The sequence below is a fragment of the Carassius carassius genome, chromosome 8, assembly GCF_963082965.1.
Source record: "Carassius carassius chromosome 8, fCarCar2.1, whole genome shotgun sequence".
In the NCBI taxonomy this organism is placed as follows: domain Eukaryota; kingdom Metazoa; phylum Chordata; class Actinopteri; order Cypriniformes; family Cyprinidae; genus Carassius; species Carassius carassius.
Window position 1 is genome coordinate 32801341 of NC_081762.1, and position 15840 is coordinate 32817180.

Consider the following 15840-nt stretch of genomic DNA (forward strand, 5'->3'; position numbering starts at 1 on the left):
TATAGATACATAGATTATAGATACATATCTAGATACATAGATCGATTCATATATAGATAGATAGATTTGGATAGATAGATAAAATGGAAGCTCCCCAGAAGAGATGCTGTACATCTGTGGTGTGGGAGCATTTCCATTTAGAAACCCCAAATAAAGTGAGATGTGTGTATTGTGATCGGCAGCTAGCCTACTGCAACAATACATCATCCATGATGCGCCATTTGAGGAGCACTCATCCTGCCATTTTGCAGGGTGCAGAGGATGGCATTCCCCCTGTACCTAGGCCTGCTACTGACACTGCTGGGCCATCTAAGCAAGGTATGCATTGTTTGGGATATAATTATAATTGAAATATAATTACAACCTTTTGGGACACTGTTTATAAAGTTTATAAGTTATATAAAGCACTGATTATAAATACTGGAAGGTTTCCAAATAATGAACCAGTAGGCTATACTTTTAATAGATGTGCACTAATTGAAGCTGTACTTTTCCAATGTATTTGTCTGAAAGTATGTTTTGTCTTCTCTTTTAAAAGTCAGACAGATGGAATTGGATGAGGCTCTTATAAACATGGTGGTGAAGGATCTGCAGCCCTTCACCATCGTGGACGATGAGGGATTCAGGGCATTTGTGAACAAGCTTGATCCAAGCTATGTCCTCCCATCCCGGAAGGTGCTTAAAATAATGGTCAGCGAAAAGTACAACAAAGCCAAGGAGAAGACAATGGAGGACCTACAAAAGGCCGAATTTGTTAGCCTTACAGCTGACATGTGGTCCTCCATTAATATGGATGGATATCTTGGTGTGACTTGCCATTACATAACACCAGAGGCAAAAATGGCAACTGTTGTACTGGGTGTAAGGAGGTTTTACAAAACCCACACAGCCCAGCATCTCATGGAGGCTAAAGCCTTGCTAATGGCTGAGCGGGGAATAACCTCCAAAGTTCAGTGCATGGTGACTGACAATGCATCTAACATGATCCTAAGTGCCCAGCTACTCCACCTTCGCCATGTCCCATGTTTTGCTCATACTTTAAATTTGATTGTGAAAAAGGCACTAGATCAAACCCCAGTCATCAATGAAATACGCCAGAAGGCCAGAAAGATAGTGGGGTTGTTCAGATCCAGCTGCAAAGCAAAGGACAAGCTTGTGGAGATGCAGAGCTTGATGGGAAGACCAACTCTGAAACTGATACAGGAGGTTGACACGAGATGGAACAGCACATTTGACATGCTACAGCGCTTGTATGACCAACGTGAACCAGTGGCTGCTGCACTTTCCAACTTAAACAATGATACTGCTCCCCTGACAAGTATTGATTATGACATTATTGAACAATCATTGTCAATACTGCAACCATTCAAACTCGCAACAACAGAGATGTCAGAGGAAAAGAGAGTGTCTGCTTCAAAGCTTATACCACTGTACAGGATGTTGCAGCACAAGCTTGCACAGAAAAAAGGAAATGCAACGCAGGAATCAACTGTTCAATTAGGTAGGCCACAATGACCATACTACCCATGTGATTGGCCATAACTGTCATATTATTGTCATTATTATAAATATGTGTTTCTCCTGTTTTGGCTCATAGGCTCACATCTGCAAGAAGGTCTGCACTCCAGATGTGGAGGTTATGAGAGTTTTAGAGCCTTGGCACTGGCTACACTGCTGGACCCAAGGTTCAAAAATGTGGCATTCGGAAATGCTGCCAAAGCCCAGGAAGCTGAAAAGCATATCACACTGGAGTGTGCTTCACTGATGCGTTCAAACACAAATCCTGGTGAGCAGTTTCAGTCTGTGTTATGTTATGTAATCTGAATCATGTAATATAATATATCCTTCATATATGCCGTCAGTTTAGGATTTGTTACTAATTGCTGTTTTCATTTTTATTCAGACCCAGAAATGTCAACATCACACCCATCATCATCATCATCATCACCATCACCATCAACATCAACACCAGTAGAAACACAGGACAGTTTATGGGAACTTTTTGATACTCGCATCCATCAAACCAAGATGATACACAATGCTACAGCTGATGCCACAGTGGAAGTGAAAAAATACATCAACGATGCGTATTTGCTCAGAACTCATGATCCACTAACTTACTGGAAAGAGAGAGCAGTAATCTTTCCTCATTTGTATGTCCTTGCAAAAAAATATCTTTGTATGCCAGCAACAAGTGTCCCTTGTGAGATGATTTTTTCAAAGGCTGGAGAAATTATCTGTAAAAAAATTAGTAGGCTAAGTCCTTCCACAGCAGATAAATTAATATTTTTGAATAAAAATCTCTAAAAAAGTGAGACATTGTGGCTTGATTTCTTTTATTAATATTCATTTTTCATGACCAAAATAACTTTATGCACAGTGAGGAGCCTATAGGTTACAAGCTTTACATATTAGAACATTATAATAATAAAAAAACAACAATTTTTTTTAATGGCTCGTCAAGGTTGTTTCAGATCAACACCTGCAAGTGACCACTAGGTGTCACCGTTGAGACGGGTGTCAGATTGATTCGAAGCCTCGAAACAATATGGCACATTTGGTTCAACTGTTTCATTGGTTCACGAGGCCTCGATTTTGCCATCACTACTTTTCGGCACCTTTTAGTCCAAAAAAATTAACTAACGTAGAGAGTGTGGCCGCATTGCATCGATGCTCAGTCTGTCTCTTTAGGGCAGTGGTTCTCAAACCTGTCCTGGAGGCACCCCTGCCCTGCACATTTTTATTGTCTCCCTTATTAGACACACCCAAATAAGGTCTCGCGGTCTCTACTAATGAGCTGATGATTTGAAACAGGTGTGTTAGATGAGGGAAACATTCAAAATGTGAAGGGCAGGGGTGCCTCCAGGACAGGTTTGAAAACCACTGCTTTAGGGAACTGTGCGTAAAATGGCACTGTTTTGCAACCAATTTGCACAGGACCATGTCTGAAATACTTTTTGGCAGCTGTGAGCCCAAAAAAAGCTAACGTGGGAGTGTGGCAGCATTGCGTCAACGCTCAGTCGGTCTCTTTAGGGCAATGGTTTTCACACCTTACCTGGAGGCACCCCTGCCCTGAACATTTTGTATGTCTCCCTTATTAGACACACCCAAATCAGGTCTTGCAGTCTCTACTAATGAGGTGATGATTTGAAACAGGTGTGTTAGATGAGGGGAAATGCGAAATGTGCAGGGCAGGGATGCCTCCAGGACAGGATTGAAAACCACTGATCTAGGGATGTGTGAGTAAAAGGGCAGGAGCCAACTTGGAGAATGCGGGCATCGATCCCGCTACCTCTCGCATGCTAAGCGAGCGCTCTACCATTTGAGCTAATTCCCCTGGCCTTTCAAGAATGACGAGCATAGCTGGGAATGACGGGTTTGATGCAAAGACGCTGTCCCTCCTCTGGGCTTGCTCCTTTGCACTGGCCGAGATTATATTGTCGAATTAACAAAGAGATTAAGCTTTTGTGTTTAAGGACCTTCTCGGTCTTGTTACACCAGTATGCATGTGTATGGATTCTTGTATTATGTATGCTACCTTGGAACACTCGGATCATGCAGACAACTTCTCACCTCTTTTGCCAACACTGACTTAAAGTCTAAGGAAGCAGTTCTCAATTCTAGTCCTCGCTCCCCCCAGGTCTGCATGTTTTGCATGTCTCTCTTTGTTAGCACACCTGATTCGGATAATCAGCTCATTAGAAGTGAGCTCCTAGTGATTGACATGGTCCCTACACAGTGTTCATTGCTCCCCACTCCCTGAGCAGGGGAAATCCGTCAAAGTATACTTCACTTTGGAATATTGGTTCACGGATTTGTGCTGCGCAACTTCTTCACACATGGAGAAGTGTGACATCATTTACCTCTGTATACCTCGATACACCACTGTATTACTCACTATGAATTGAACGTATACATACGCTTTGAACTTGAATCACGGAGGGATGTCATATGATGTCCAGTTCTCAGGTCACTTACGTTCGAATGGAACAAATGTCTGAAGCTATACGAAAAACTTACAAAATGTAAAGAGAGCAGGGGGCGCGAGGACTGGAATTGAGACCCGCTGGTCTAAGTGACATCTGACCATTTCAGCTGTCCTCCCTAACATCCCTCTACATGTTAGATACAGCCCCATTTTTAGGTCAATTAAGAGGCCAACTTGCATTCGTTAGCCTTTCACACTGTCTCGAGGACGTTGATTGCTTCCACGTTAGTTCATGTTCCTTCTTTTGTTGTTGCTGAAATAGCTCTTTTTTCTTGGCATTGGGCAAAAAGGCTCGTTGGTCTAGGGGTATGATTCTCGCTTTGGGTGCGAGAGGTCCCGGGTTCAAATCCCGGACGAGCCCTTTTTCACAAACATTATGGCAGGTTTTTTCCAATCAGGCAGACATGGATGGCTAAGCCAGGCCGGTTAGCTCAGCTGGTTAGAGCGTGGTGCTAATAACGCCAAGGTTGCGGGTTCGATCCCCGTACTGGCCAGCTGTTTTTATTGTCTGGGGGCTCATCTCTGCTCTGCTCTTCAGCTCCGACAAAGAGTAGGGTGATCTCACTGAAATCCCTGCTTGCTAAGCAGAGGTTTGCTGTTGCCAAAATAGCTCAGTTGGGAGAGCGTTAGACTGAAGATCTAAAGGTCTCTGGTTCGATTCCGGGTTTCGGCAACATCTCCCACATTTTTCCCTTTTTTGAGGCGGGCCATTGACCAAAAATCACTGGGTTCCAACCTCTCTGTATAACTGCTTCCCCACAACCAGAGAGCTATCTGTTTCCAAGCTGGCCTCCAACCAAGCAGTTTCGGTTCCATGGTGTAATGGTAAGCACTCTGGGCTTTGAATCCAGCAATCTGAGTTCGAATCTCGGTGGAGCCTGTGTGCTTTCTTGCCGCAGGAAAAGATAAAACAGCACTAGTTTGGCGATGGTGCCAGTGTTTGTGGCCCTGTGAGCAACAGCTGCACCAGTTAAGGTTCCATGGTGTAATGGTTAGCACTCTGGACTCTGAATCCAGTGATCCGAGTTCAAATCTCGGTGGGACCTATTTTGTCACCAGTTTGCGCAGGACAATGTCTGAAATACTTTTCGGCACCTTTTAGTCCAAACAAATTAACTAACGTAGAGAGTGTGGCCGCATTGCATCGATGCTCAGTCTGTCTCTTTAGGGCAGTGGTTCTCAAACCTGTCCTGGAGGCACCCCTGCCCTGCACATTTTTATTGTCTCCCTCATTAGACACACCCAAATAAGGTCTCGCGGTCTCTACTAATGAGCTGATGATTTGAAACAGGTGTGTTAGAAGAGGGAAACATTCAAAATGTGAAGGGCAGGAGTGCCTCCAGGACAGATTTGAAAACCACTGCTTTAGGGAACTGTGCGTAAAATGGCACTGTTTTACAACCAATTTGCACAGGACCATGTCTGAAATACTTTTTGGCAGCTGTGAGCCCAAAAAAAGCTAACGTGGGAGTGTGGCAGCATTGCGTCAACGCTCAGTCGGTCTCTTTAGGGCAATGGTTTTCAAACCTTACCTGGAGGCACCCCTGCCCTGAACATTTTGTATGTCTCCCTTATTAGACACACCCAAATCAGGTCTTGCAGTCTCTACTAATGAGCTGATGATTTGAATCAGATGTGTTAGATGAGGGGAAATGCGAAATGTGCAGGGCAGGGATGCCTCCAGGACAGGATTGAAAACCACTGATCTAGGGATGTGTGAGTAAAAGGGCAGGAGCCAACTTGGATAATGCGGGCATCAATCCCGCTACCTCTCGCATGCTAAGCGAGCGCTCTACCATTTGAGCTAATTCCCCTAGCCTTTCAAGAATGACGAGCATAGCTGGGAATGATGGGTTTGATGCAAAGAGGCTGTCCCTCCTCTGGGCTTGCTCCTTTGCACTGGCCGAGATTATGTTGTCGAATTAACAAAGAGATTAAGCTTTTGTGTTTAAGGACCTTCTCGGTCTTGTTACGCCAGTATGCATGTGTATGGATTATTGTATTTTGTAGGCTACCTTGGAACCCTCGGATCATGCAGACAACTTCTCACCTCTTTTGCTCACACTGACTTAAAGTCTAAGGAAGCGGTTCTCAATTCTAGTCCTCGCTCCCCCCAGGTCTGCATGTTTTGCATGTCTCTCTTTGTTAGCACACCTGATTCGGATAATCAGCTCATTAGAAGTGAGCTCCTAGTGATTGACATGGTCCCTACACAATGTTCATTGGTCCCCACTCCCTGAGCAGGGGAAATCCGTCAAAGTATACTTCACTTTGGAACATTGGTTCACGGATTTGTGCTGCGCAACTTCTTCACACATGGAGAAGTGTGACATCATTTACCTCGATACACCACTGTATTACTCACTATGAATTAAACGTATACATACGCTTTGAACTTGAATCACGAAGCGATGTCATGTGATGTCCAGTTCTCAGGACACTTACGTTCGAATGGAACAAATGTCTGAAGCTATACGAGAAACTTACAAAATGTGAAGAGCAGGGGGCGCGAGGACTGGAATTGAGGCCCGCTGGTCTAAGTGACATCTGACCATTTCAGCTGTCCTCCCTAACATCCCTCTACATGTTAGATACAGCCCCATTTTTAGGTCAATTAAGAGGCCAACTTGTATTCGTTAGCCTTTCACACTGTCTCGAGGACTTTGATTGCTTCCACGTTAGTTCATGTTCCTTCTTTTGTTGTTGCTGAAATAGCTATTTTTTCTATTTTTGGGCAAGAAGGCTCTTTGGTCTAGGGGTATGATTCTCGATTTGGGTGCGAGAGGTCCTGGGTTCAAATCCCGAATTAGCCCTTGTTCAGGTTAAAACGTTAAGCTTTATTGTCTCATTGCTTTCACAAACATTATGGCAGGTTTTTTCCAATCAGGCAGACATGGATGGCTAAGCCAGGCCGGTTAGCTCAGCTGGTTAGAGCGTGGTGCTAATAACGCCAAGGTCACGGGTTCGATCCCCGTACTGGCCAGCTGGTTTTATTGTCTGGGGGCTCATCTCTGCTCTGCTCTTCAGCTCCGACAATGAGTAGGGTGATCTCACTGAAATCACTGTTTACAAAGCAGAGGTTTGTTGTAGCCAAAAAAGCTCAGTTGGGAGAGCGTTAGACTGAAGATCTAAAGGTCCCTGGTTCGATCCCGGGTTTCGGCAACATCTCCCGCACTTTTCCCTTTTTTGAGGCGGGCCATTGACCAAAAATCACTGGGTTCCAACCTCTCTGTATAACTGTTCACCACAACCAGAGAGCTATCTGTTTCCAAGTTGGCCTCCAACCAAGCAGTTTCGGTTCCATGGTGTAATGGTCAGCACTCTGGGCTTTGAATCCAGCGATCTGAGTTCGAATCTCGGTGGAGCCTGTGTGCTTTCTTGCCGCAGGAAAAGATAAAACAGCACTAGTTTGGCGATGGTGCCAGTGTTTGTGGCCATGTGAGCAACAGCTGCACCAGATAAGGTTCCATGGTGTAATGGTTAGCACTCTGGACTCTGAATCCAGTGATCCGAGTTCAAATCTCGGTGGGATCTATTTTGCCACCAGTTTGCGCAGGACAATGTCTGAAATACTTTTCGGCACCTTTTATTCCAAAAAAATTAACTAACGTAGAGAGTGTGGCCGCATTGCATCGATGCTCAGTCTGTCTCTTTAGGGCAGTGGTTCTCAAACCTGTCCTGGAGGCACCCCTGCCAGGCACATTTTTATTGTCTCCCTTATTAGACACACCCAAATAAGGTCTCGCGGTCTCTACTAATGAGCTGATGATTTGAAACAGGTGTGTTAGATGAGGGAAACATTCAAAATTTGGAGGGCAGGGGTGCCTCCAGGACAGGTTTGAAAACCACTGCTTTAGGGAACTGTGCGTAAAATGGCACTGTTTTGCAACCAATTTGCACAGGACCATGTCTGAAATACTTTTTGGCAGCTGTGAGCCCAAAAAAAGCTAACGTGGGAGTGTGGCAGCATTGCGTTAACGCTCAGTCGGTCTCTTTAGGGCAATGGTTTTCAAACCTTTCCTGGAGGCACCCCTGCCCTGAACATTTTGTATGTCTCCCTTATTAGACACACCCAAATCAGGTCTTGCAGTCTCTACTAATGAGCTGATGATTTGAAACAGGTTTGTTAGATGAGGGGAAATGCGAAATGTGCAGGGCAGGGATGCCTCCAGGACAGGATTGAAAACCACTGATCTAGGGATGTGTGAGTAAAAGGGAAGGAGCCAACTTGGAGAATGCGGGCATCGATCCCCCTACCTCTCGCATGCTAAGCGAGCGCTCTACCATTTGAGCTAATTCCCCTGGCCTTTCAAGAATGACGAGCATAGCTGGGAATGACGGGTTTGATGCAAAGAGGCTGTCCCTCCTCTGGGCTTGCTCCTTTGCACTGGCCAAGATTATGTTGTCGAATTAACAAAGAGATTAAGCTTTTGTGTTTAAGGACCTTCTCGGTCTTGTTACGCCAGTATGAATGTGTATGGATTCTTGTATTATGTAGGCTACCTTGGAACACTCGGGTCATGCAGACAACTTTTCACCTCTTTTGCTCACACTGACTTAAAGTCTAAGGAAGCGGTTCTCAATTCTAGTCCTCGCTCCCCCCAGGTCTGCATGTTTTGCATGTCTCTCTTTGTTAGCACACCTGATTCGGATAATCAGCTCATTAGAAGTGAGCTCCTAGCGATTGACATGGTCCCTACACAGTGTTCATTGCTCCCCACTCCCTGAGCAGGGGAAATCCGTCAAAGTATACTTCACTTTGGAACATTGGTTCACGGATTTGTGCTGCACAACTTCATCACACATGGAGAAGTGTGACATCATTTACCTCTGTATACCTCAATACACCACTGTGTTACTCACTATGAATTGAAAGTATACATACGCTTTGAACTTGAATCACGGAGGGATGTCATGTGATGTCCAGTTCTCAGGGCACTTACGTTCGAATGGAACAAATGTCTGAAGCTATACGAGAAACTTACAAAATGTGAGGAGCAGGGGGCGCGAGGACTGGAATTGAGACCCGCTGGTCTAAGTGACATCTGACCGTTTCAGCTGTCCTCCCTAACATCCCTCTACATGTTAGATACAGCCCCATTTTTAGGTCAATTAAGAGGCCAACTTGCATTCGTTAGCCTTTCACACTGTCTCGAGGACTTTGATTGCTTCCACATTAGTTCATGTTCCTTCTTTTGTTGATGCTGAAATAGCTCTTTTTTCTTGGCTTTGGGCAAGAAGGCTCGTTGGTCTAGGGGTATGATTCTCGCTTTGGGTGCGAGAGGTCCCGGGTTCAAATCCCGGACGAGCCCTTGTTCAGGTTAAAACGTGAAGCTTTATTGTCTCATTGCATTCACAAACATTATGGCAGGTTTTTTCAATCAGGCAGACACTGATGGCTAAGTTAGCTCAGCTGGTTAGAGCGTGGTGCTAATAACGCCAAGGTCGCGGGTTCGATCCCCGTACTGGCCAGCTGTTTTTATTGTCTGGGGGCTCATCTCTGCTCTGCTCTTCAGCTCCGACAATGAGTAGGGTGATCTCACTGAAATCCCTTGCTAAGCAGAGGTCTGTTGTAGCTGAAATAGCTCAGTTGGGAGACCGTTAGACTGAAGATCTAAAGGTCCCTGGTTCGCTGCCGGGTTTCAGCAACATCTCCCACTTTTTTCCCTTTTTTGAGGCAGGCCATTGACCAAAAATCACTGGGTTCCAACCTCTCTGTATAACTGCTTCCCCACAGCCAGAGAGCTATCTGTTTCCAAGTTGGCCTCCAACCAAGCAGTTTCGGTTCCATGGTGTAATTGTCAGCACTCTGGGCTTTGAATCCAGTGATCTGAGTTCGAATCTAGGTGGAGCCTGTGTGCTTTCTTGCAGCAGGAAAAGATAAAACAGCACTGGTTTGGCGATGGTGCCAGTGTTTGTGGCCCTGTGAGCAACAGCTGCTCCAGTTAAGGTTCCATGGTGTAAAGGTTAGCACTCTGGACTCTGAATCCAGTGATCTGAGTTCAAATCTTGGTGGGACCTAGTTTGTGCAGGACAATGTCTGAAATACTTTTCGGCACCTTTTAGTCCAAAAAAATTAACTAACGTAGAGAGTGTGGCCGCATTGCATCGATGCTCAGTCTGTCTCTTTAGGGCAGTGGTTCTCAAACCTGTCCTGGAGGCACCCCTGCTAGGCACATTTTTATTGTCTCCCTTATTAGACACACCCAAATAAGGTCTCGCGGTCTCTACTAATGAGCTGATGATTTGAAACAGGTGTGTTAGATGAGGGAAACATTCAAAATTTGGAGGGCAGGGGTGCCTCCAGGACAGGTTTGAAAACCACTGCTTTAGGGAACTGTGCGTAAAATGGCACTGTTTTGCAACCAATTTGCACAGGACCATGTCTGAAATACTTTTTGGCAGCTGTGAGCCCAAAAAAAGCTAACGTGGGAGTGTGGCAGCATTGCGTCAACGCTCAGTCGGTCTCTTTAGGGCAATGGTTTTCAAACCTTTCCTGGAGGCACCCCTGCCCTGAACATTTTGTATGTCTCCCTTATTAGACACACCCAAATCAGGTCTTGCAGTCTCTACTAATGAGCTGATGATTTGAAACAGGTTTGTTAGATGAGGGGAAATGCGAAAAATGTGCAGGGCAGGGATGCCTCCAGGACAGGATTGAAAACCACTGATCTAGGGATGTGTGAGTAAAAGGGCAGGAGCCAACTTGGAGAATGCGGGCATCGATCCCGCTACCTCTCGCATGCTAAGCGAGCGCTCTACCATTTGAGCTAATTCCCCTGGCCTTTCAAGAATGACGAGCGTAGCTGGGAATGATGGGTTTGATGCAAAGAGGCTGTCCCTCCTCTGGGCTTGCTCCTTTGCACTGGCCGAGATTATGTTGTCGAATTAACAAAGAGATTAAGCTTTTGTGTTTAAGGACCTTCTCGGTCTTGTTACGCCAGTATGCATGTGTATGGATTATTGTATTTTGTAGGCTACCTTGGAACACTCGGATCATGCAGACAACTTCTCACCTCTTTTGCTCACACTGACTTAAAGTCTAAGGAAGCGGTTCTCAATTCTAGTGCTCGCTCCCCCCAGGTCTGCATGTTTTGCATGTCTCTCTTTGTTAGCACACCTGATTCGGATAATCAGCTCATTAGAAGTGAGCTCCTAGTGATTGACATGGTCCCTACACAGTGTTCATTGGTCCCCACTCCCTGAGCAGGGGAAATCCGTCAAAGTATACTTCACTTTGGAACATTGGTTCACGGATTTGTGCTGCGCAACTTCTTCACACATGGAGAAGTGTGACATCATTTACCTCGATACACCACTGTATTACTCACTATGAATTAAACGTATACATACGCTTTGAACTTGAATCACGAAGCGATGTCATGTGATGTCCAGTTCTCAGGACACTTACGTTCGAATGGAACAAATGTCTGAAGCTATACGAGAAACTTACAAAATGTGAAGAGCAGGGGGCGCGAGGACTGGAATTGAGGCCCGCTGGTCTAAGTGACATCTGACCATTTCAGCTGTCCTCCCTAACATCCCTCTACATGTTAGATACAGCCCCATTTTTAGGTCAATTAAGAGGCCAACTTGTATTCGTTAGCCTTTCACACTGTCTCGAGGACTTTGATTGCTTCCACGTTAGTTCATGTTCCTTCTTTTGTTGTTGCTGAAATAGCTATTTTTTCTATTTTTGGGCAAGAAGGCTCGTTGGTCTAGGGGTATGATTCTCGATTTGGGTGCGAGAGGTCCTGGGTTCAAATCCCGAATTAGCCCTTGTTCAGGTTAAAACGTTAAGCTTTATTGTCTCATTGCTTTCACAAACATTATGGCAGGTTTTTTCCAATCAGGCAGACATGGATGGCTAAGCCAGGCCGGTTAGCTCAACTGTTTAGAGCGAGGTGCTAATAACGCCAAGGTCACGGGTTCGCTCCCCGTACTGGCCAGCTGGTTTTATTGTCTGGGGGCTCATCTCTGCTCTGCTCTTCAGCTCCGACAATGAGTAGGGTGATCTCACTGAAATCACTGTTTACAAAGCAGAGGTTTGTTGTAGCCAAAAAAGCTCAGTTGGGAGAGCGTTAGACTGAAGATCTAAAGGTCCCTGGTTCGATCCCGGGTTTCGGCAACATCTCCCGCACTTTTCCCTTTTTTGAGGCGGGCCATTGACCAAAAATCACTGGGTTCCAACCTCTCTGTATAACTGTTCCCCACAACCAGAGAGCTATCTGTTTCCAAGTTGGCCTCCAACCAAGCAGTTTCGGTTCCATGGTGTAATGGTCAGCACTCTGGGCTTTGAATCCAGCGATCTGAGTTCGAATCTCGGTGGAGCCTGTGTGCTTTCTTGCCGCAGGAAAAGATAAAACAGCACTAGTTTGGCGATGGTGCCAGTGTTTGTGGCCATGTGAGCAACAGCTGCACCAGATAAGGTTCCATGGTGTAATGGTTAGCACTCTGGACTCTGAATCCAGTGATCCGAGTTCAAATCTCGGTGGGATCTATTTTGCCACCAGTTTGCGCAGGACAATGTCTGAAATACTTTTCGGCACCTTTTATTCCAAAAAAATTAACTAACGTAGAGAGTGTGGCCGCATTGCATCGATGCTCAGTCTGTCTCTTTAGGGCAGTGGTTCTCAAACCTGTCCTGGAGGCACCCCTGCTAGGCACATTTTTATTGTCTCCCTTATTAGACACACCCAAATAAGGTCTCGCGGTCTCTACTAATGAGCTGATGATTTGAAACAGGTGTGTTAGATGAGGGAAACATTCAAAATTTGGAGGGCAGGGGTGCCTCCAGGACAGGTTTGAAAACCACTGCTTTAGGGAACTGTGCGTAAAATGGCACTGTTTTGCAACCAATTTGCACAGGACCATGTCTGAAATACTTTTTGGCAGCTGTGAGCCCAAAAAAAGCTAACGTGGGAGTGTGGCAGCATTGCGTCAACGCTCAGTCGGTCTCTTTAGGGCAATGGTTTTCAAACCTTTCCTGGAGGCACCCCTGCCCTGAACATTTTGTATGTCTCCCTTATTAGACACACCCAAATCAGGTCTTGCAGTCTCTACTAATGAGCTGATGATTTGAAACAGGTTTGTTAGATGAGGGGAAATGCGAAAAATGTGCAGGGCAGGGATGCCTCCAGGACAGGATTGAAAACCACTGATCTAGGGATGTGTGAGTAAAAGGGCAGGAGCCAACTTGGAGAATGCAGGCATCGATCCCGCTACCTCTCGCATGCTAAGCGAGCGCTCTACCATTTGAGCTAATTCCCCTGGCCTTTCAAGAATGACGAGCGTAGCTGGGAATGATGGGTTTGATGCAAAGAGGCTGTCCCTCCTCTGGGCTTGCTCCTTTGCACTGGCCGAGATTATGTTGTCGAATTAACAAAGAGATTAAGCTTTTGTGTTTAAGGACCTTCTCGGTCTTGTTACGCCAGTATGCATGTGTATGGATTATTGTATTTTGTAGGCTACCTTGGAACACTCGGATCATGCAGACAACTTCTCACCTCTTTTGCTCACACTGACTTAAAGTCTAAGGAAGCGGTTCTCAATTCTAGTGCTCGCTCCCCCCAGGTCTGCATGTTTTGCATGTCTCTCTTTGTTAGCACACCTGATTCGGATAATCAGCTCATTAGAAGTGAGCTCCTAGTGATTGACATGGTCCCTACACAGTGTTCATTGGTCCCCACTCCCTGAGCAGGGGAAATCCGTCAAAGTATACTTCACTTTGGAACATTGGTTCACGGATTTGTGCTGCGCAACTTCTTCACACATGGAGAAGTGTGACATCATTTACCTCGATACACCACTGTATTACTCACTATGAATTAAACGTATACATACGCTTTGAACTTGAATCACGAAGCGATGTCATGTGATGTCCAGTTCTCAGGACACTTACGTTCGAATGGAACAAATGTCTGAAGCTATACGAGAAACTTACAAAATGTGAAGAGCAGGGGGCGCGAGGACTGGAATTGAGGCCCGCTGGTCTAAGTGACATCTGACCATTTCAGCTGTCCTCCCTAACATCCCTCTACATGTTAGATACAGCCCCATTTTTAGGTCAATTAAGAGGCCAACTTGTATTCGTTAGCCTTTCACACTGTCTCGAGGACTTTGATTGCTTCCACGTTAGTTCATGTTCCTTCTTTTGTTGTTGCTGAAATAGCTATTTTTTCTATTTTTGGGCAAGAAGGCTCGTTGGTCTAGGGGTATGATTCTCGATTTGGGTGCGAGAGGTCCTGGGTTCAAATCCCGAATTAGCCCTTGTTCAGGTTAAAACGTTAAGCTTTATTGTCTCATTGCTTTCACAAACATTATGGCAGGTTTTTTCCAATCAGGCAGACATGGATGGCTAAGCCAGGCCGGTTAGCTCAGCTGGTTAGAGCGTGGTGCTAATAACGCCAAGGTCACGGGTTCGATCCCCGTACTGGCCAGCTGGTTTTATTGTCTGGGGGCTCATCTCTGCTCTGCTCTTCAGCTCCGACAATGAGTAGGGTGATCTCACTGAAATCACTGTTTACAAAGCAGAGGTTTGTTGTAGCCAAAAAAGCTCAGTTGGGAGAGCGTTAGACTGAAGATCTAAAGGTCCCTGGTTCGATCCCGGGTTTCGGCAACATCTCCCGCACTTTTCCCTTTTTTGAGGCGGGCCATTGACCAAAAATCACTGGGTTCCAACCTCTCTGTATAACTGTTCCCCACAACCAGAGAGCTATCTGTTTCCAAGTTGGCCTCCAACCAAGCAGTTTCGGTTCCATGGTGTAATGGTCAGCACTCTGGGCTTTGAATCCAGCGATCTGAGTTCGAATCTCGGTGGAGCCTGTGTGCTTTCTTGCCGCAGGAAAAGATAAAACAGCACTAGTTTGGCGATGGTGCCAGTGTTTGTGGCCATGTGAGCAACAGCTGCACCAGATAAGGTTCCATGGTGTAATGGTTAGCACTCTGGACTCTGAATCCAGTGATCCGAGTTCAAATCTCGGTGGGATCTATTTTACCACCAGTTTGCGCAGGACAATGTCTGAAATACTTTTCGGCACCTTTTATTCCAAAAAAATTAACTAACGTAGAGAGTGTGGCCGCATTGCATCGATGCTCAGTCTGTCTCTTTAGGGCAGTGGTTCTCAAACCTGTCCTGGAGGCACCCCTGCCAGGCACATTTTTATTGTCTCCCTTATTAGACACACCCAAATAAGGTCTCGCGGTCTCTACTAATGAGCTGATGATTTGAAACAGGTGTGTTAGATGAGGGAAACATTCAAAATTTGGAGGGCAGGGGTGCCTCCAGGACAGGTTTGAAAACCACTGCTTTAGGGAACTGTGCGTAAAATGGCACTGTTTTGCAACCAATTTGCACAGGACCATGTCTGAAATACTTTTTGGCAGCTGTGAGCCCAAAAAAAGCTAACGTGGGAGTGTGGCAGCATTGCGTTAACGCTCAGTCGGTCTCTTTAGGGCAATGGTTTTCAAACCTTTCCTGGAGGCACCCCTGCCCTGAACATTTTGTATGTCTCCCTTATTAGACACACCCAAATCAGGTCTTGCAGTCTCTACTAATGAGCTGATGATTTGAAACAGGTTTGTTAGATGAGGGGAAATGCGAAATGTGCAGGGCAGGGATGCCTCCAGGACAGGATTGAAAACCACTGATCTAGGGATGTGTGAGTAAAAGGGAAGGAGCCAACTTGGAGAATGCGGGCATCGATCCCGCTACCTCTCGCATGCTAAGCGAGCGCTCTACCATTTGAGCTAATTCCCCTGGCCTTTCAAGAATGACGAGCATAGCTGGGAGTGACGAGTTTGATGCAAAGAGGCTGTCCCTCCTCTGGGCTTGCTCCTTTGCACTGGCCAAG

At 45.8% G+C, this 15840-nt stretch overlaps 21 non-coding genes across 21 annotated transcripts; 18 read left to right on the forward strand and 3 right to left on the reverse strand.

Annotated features, from left to right (window-relative positions):
- Positions 1-3264: 3264 nt before the first annotated feature.
- Positions 3265-3337, reverse strand: trnaa-agc (transfer RNA alanine (anticodon AGC)). The gene has a single exon. It is a non-coding gene; the product is annotated as a tRNA-Ala (tRNA).
- Positions 3338-4277: 940 nt separating this feature from the next.
- trnap-ugg (transfer RNA proline (anticodon UGG)) lies at positions 4278-4349 on the forward strand. Its single transcript has one exon. It is a non-coding gene; the product is annotated as a tRNA-Pro (tRNA).
- Positions 4350-4408: 59 nt separating this feature from the next.
- On the forward strand, positions 4409-4482 carry trnai-aau (transfer RNA isoleucine (anticodon AAU)). The gene has a single exon. It is a non-coding gene; the product is annotated as a tRNA-Ile (tRNA).
- A 106-nt stretch (positions 4483-4588) lies between these two features.
- Positions 4589-4661, forward strand: trnaf-gaa (transfer RNA phenylalanine (anticodon GAA)). The gene has a single exon. It is a non-coding gene; the product is annotated as a tRNA-Phe (tRNA).
- A 135-nt stretch (positions 4662-4796) lies between these two features.
- On the forward strand, positions 4797-4868 carry trnaq-uug (transfer RNA glutamine (anticodon UUG)). Its single transcript has one exon. It is a non-coding gene; the product is annotated as a tRNA-Gln (tRNA).
- Positions 4869-4962: 94 nt separating this feature from the next.
- trnaq-cug (transfer RNA glutamine (anticodon CUG)) lies at positions 4963-5034 on the forward strand. The gene has a single exon. It is a non-coding gene; the product is annotated as a tRNA-Gln (tRNA).
- Positions 5035-6897: 1863 nt separating this feature from the next.
- On the forward strand, positions 6898-6971 carry trnai-aau (transfer RNA isoleucine (anticodon AAU)). The gene has a single exon. It is a non-coding gene; the product is annotated as a tRNA-Ile (tRNA).
- Positions 6972-7077: 106 nt separating this feature from the next.
- Positions 7078-7150, forward strand: trnaf-gaa (transfer RNA phenylalanine (anticodon GAA)). The gene has a single exon. It is a non-coding gene; the product is annotated as a tRNA-Phe (tRNA).
- A 134-nt stretch (positions 7151-7284) lies between these two features.
- On the forward strand, positions 7285-7356 carry trnaq-uug (transfer RNA glutamine (anticodon UUG)). Its single transcript has one exon. It is a non-coding gene; the product is annotated as a tRNA-Gln (tRNA).
- Positions 7357-7450: 94 nt separating this feature from the next.
- Positions 7451-7522, forward strand: trnaq-cug (transfer RNA glutamine (anticodon CUG)). The gene has a single exon. It is a non-coding gene; the product is annotated as a tRNA-Gln (tRNA).
- A 1706-nt stretch (positions 7523-9228) lies between these two features.
- On the forward strand, positions 9229-9300 carry trnap-ugg (transfer RNA proline (anticodon UGG)). Its single transcript has one exon. It is a non-coding gene; the product is annotated as a tRNA-Pro (tRNA).
- Positions 9301-9385: 85 nt separating this feature from the next.
- Positions 9386-9460, forward strand: trnai-aau (transfer RNA isoleucine (anticodon AAU)). Its single transcript has one exon. It is a non-coding gene; the product is annotated as a tRNA-Ile (tRNA).
- Positions 9461-10695: 1235 nt separating this feature from the next.
- On the reverse strand, positions 10696-10768 carry trnaa-agc (transfer RNA alanine (anticodon AGC)). The gene has a single exon. It is a non-coding gene; the product is annotated as a tRNA-Ala (tRNA).
- Positions 10769-12043: 1275 nt separating this feature from the next.
- On the forward strand, positions 12044-12116 carry trnaf-gaa (transfer RNA phenylalanine (anticodon GAA)). Its single transcript has one exon. It is a non-coding gene; the product is annotated as a tRNA-Phe (tRNA).
- A 134-nt stretch (positions 12117-12250) lies between these two features.
- On the forward strand, positions 12251-12322 carry trnaq-uug (transfer RNA glutamine (anticodon UUG)). Its single transcript has one exon. It is a non-coding gene; the product is annotated as a tRNA-Gln (tRNA).
- Positions 12323-12416: 94 nt separating this feature from the next.
- Positions 12417-12488, forward strand: trnaq-cug (transfer RNA glutamine (anticodon CUG)). Its single transcript has one exon. It is a non-coding gene; the product is annotated as a tRNA-Gln (tRNA).
- A 1865-nt stretch (positions 12489-14353) lies between these two features.
- Positions 14354-14427, forward strand: trnai-aau (transfer RNA isoleucine (anticodon AAU)). The gene has a single exon. It is a non-coding gene; the product is annotated as a tRNA-Ile (tRNA).
- Positions 14428-14533: 106 nt separating this feature from the next.
- trnaf-gaa (transfer RNA phenylalanine (anticodon GAA)) lies at positions 14534-14606 on the forward strand. Its single transcript has one exon. It is a non-coding gene; the product is annotated as a tRNA-Phe (tRNA).
- Positions 14607-14740: 134 nt separating this feature from the next.
- On the forward strand, positions 14741-14812 carry trnaq-uug (transfer RNA glutamine (anticodon UUG)). Its single transcript has one exon. It is a non-coding gene; the product is annotated as a tRNA-Gln (tRNA).
- A 94-nt stretch (positions 14813-14906) lies between these two features.
- Positions 14907-14978, forward strand: trnaq-cug (transfer RNA glutamine (anticodon CUG)). The gene has a single exon. It is a non-coding gene; the product is annotated as a tRNA-Gln (tRNA).
- Positions 14979-15673: 695 nt separating this feature from the next.
- trnaa-agc (transfer RNA alanine (anticodon AGC)) lies at positions 15674-15746 on the reverse strand. Its single transcript has one exon. It is a non-coding gene; the product is annotated as a tRNA-Ala (tRNA).
- Between the last annotated feature and the right edge of the window lie 94 nt (positions 15747-15840).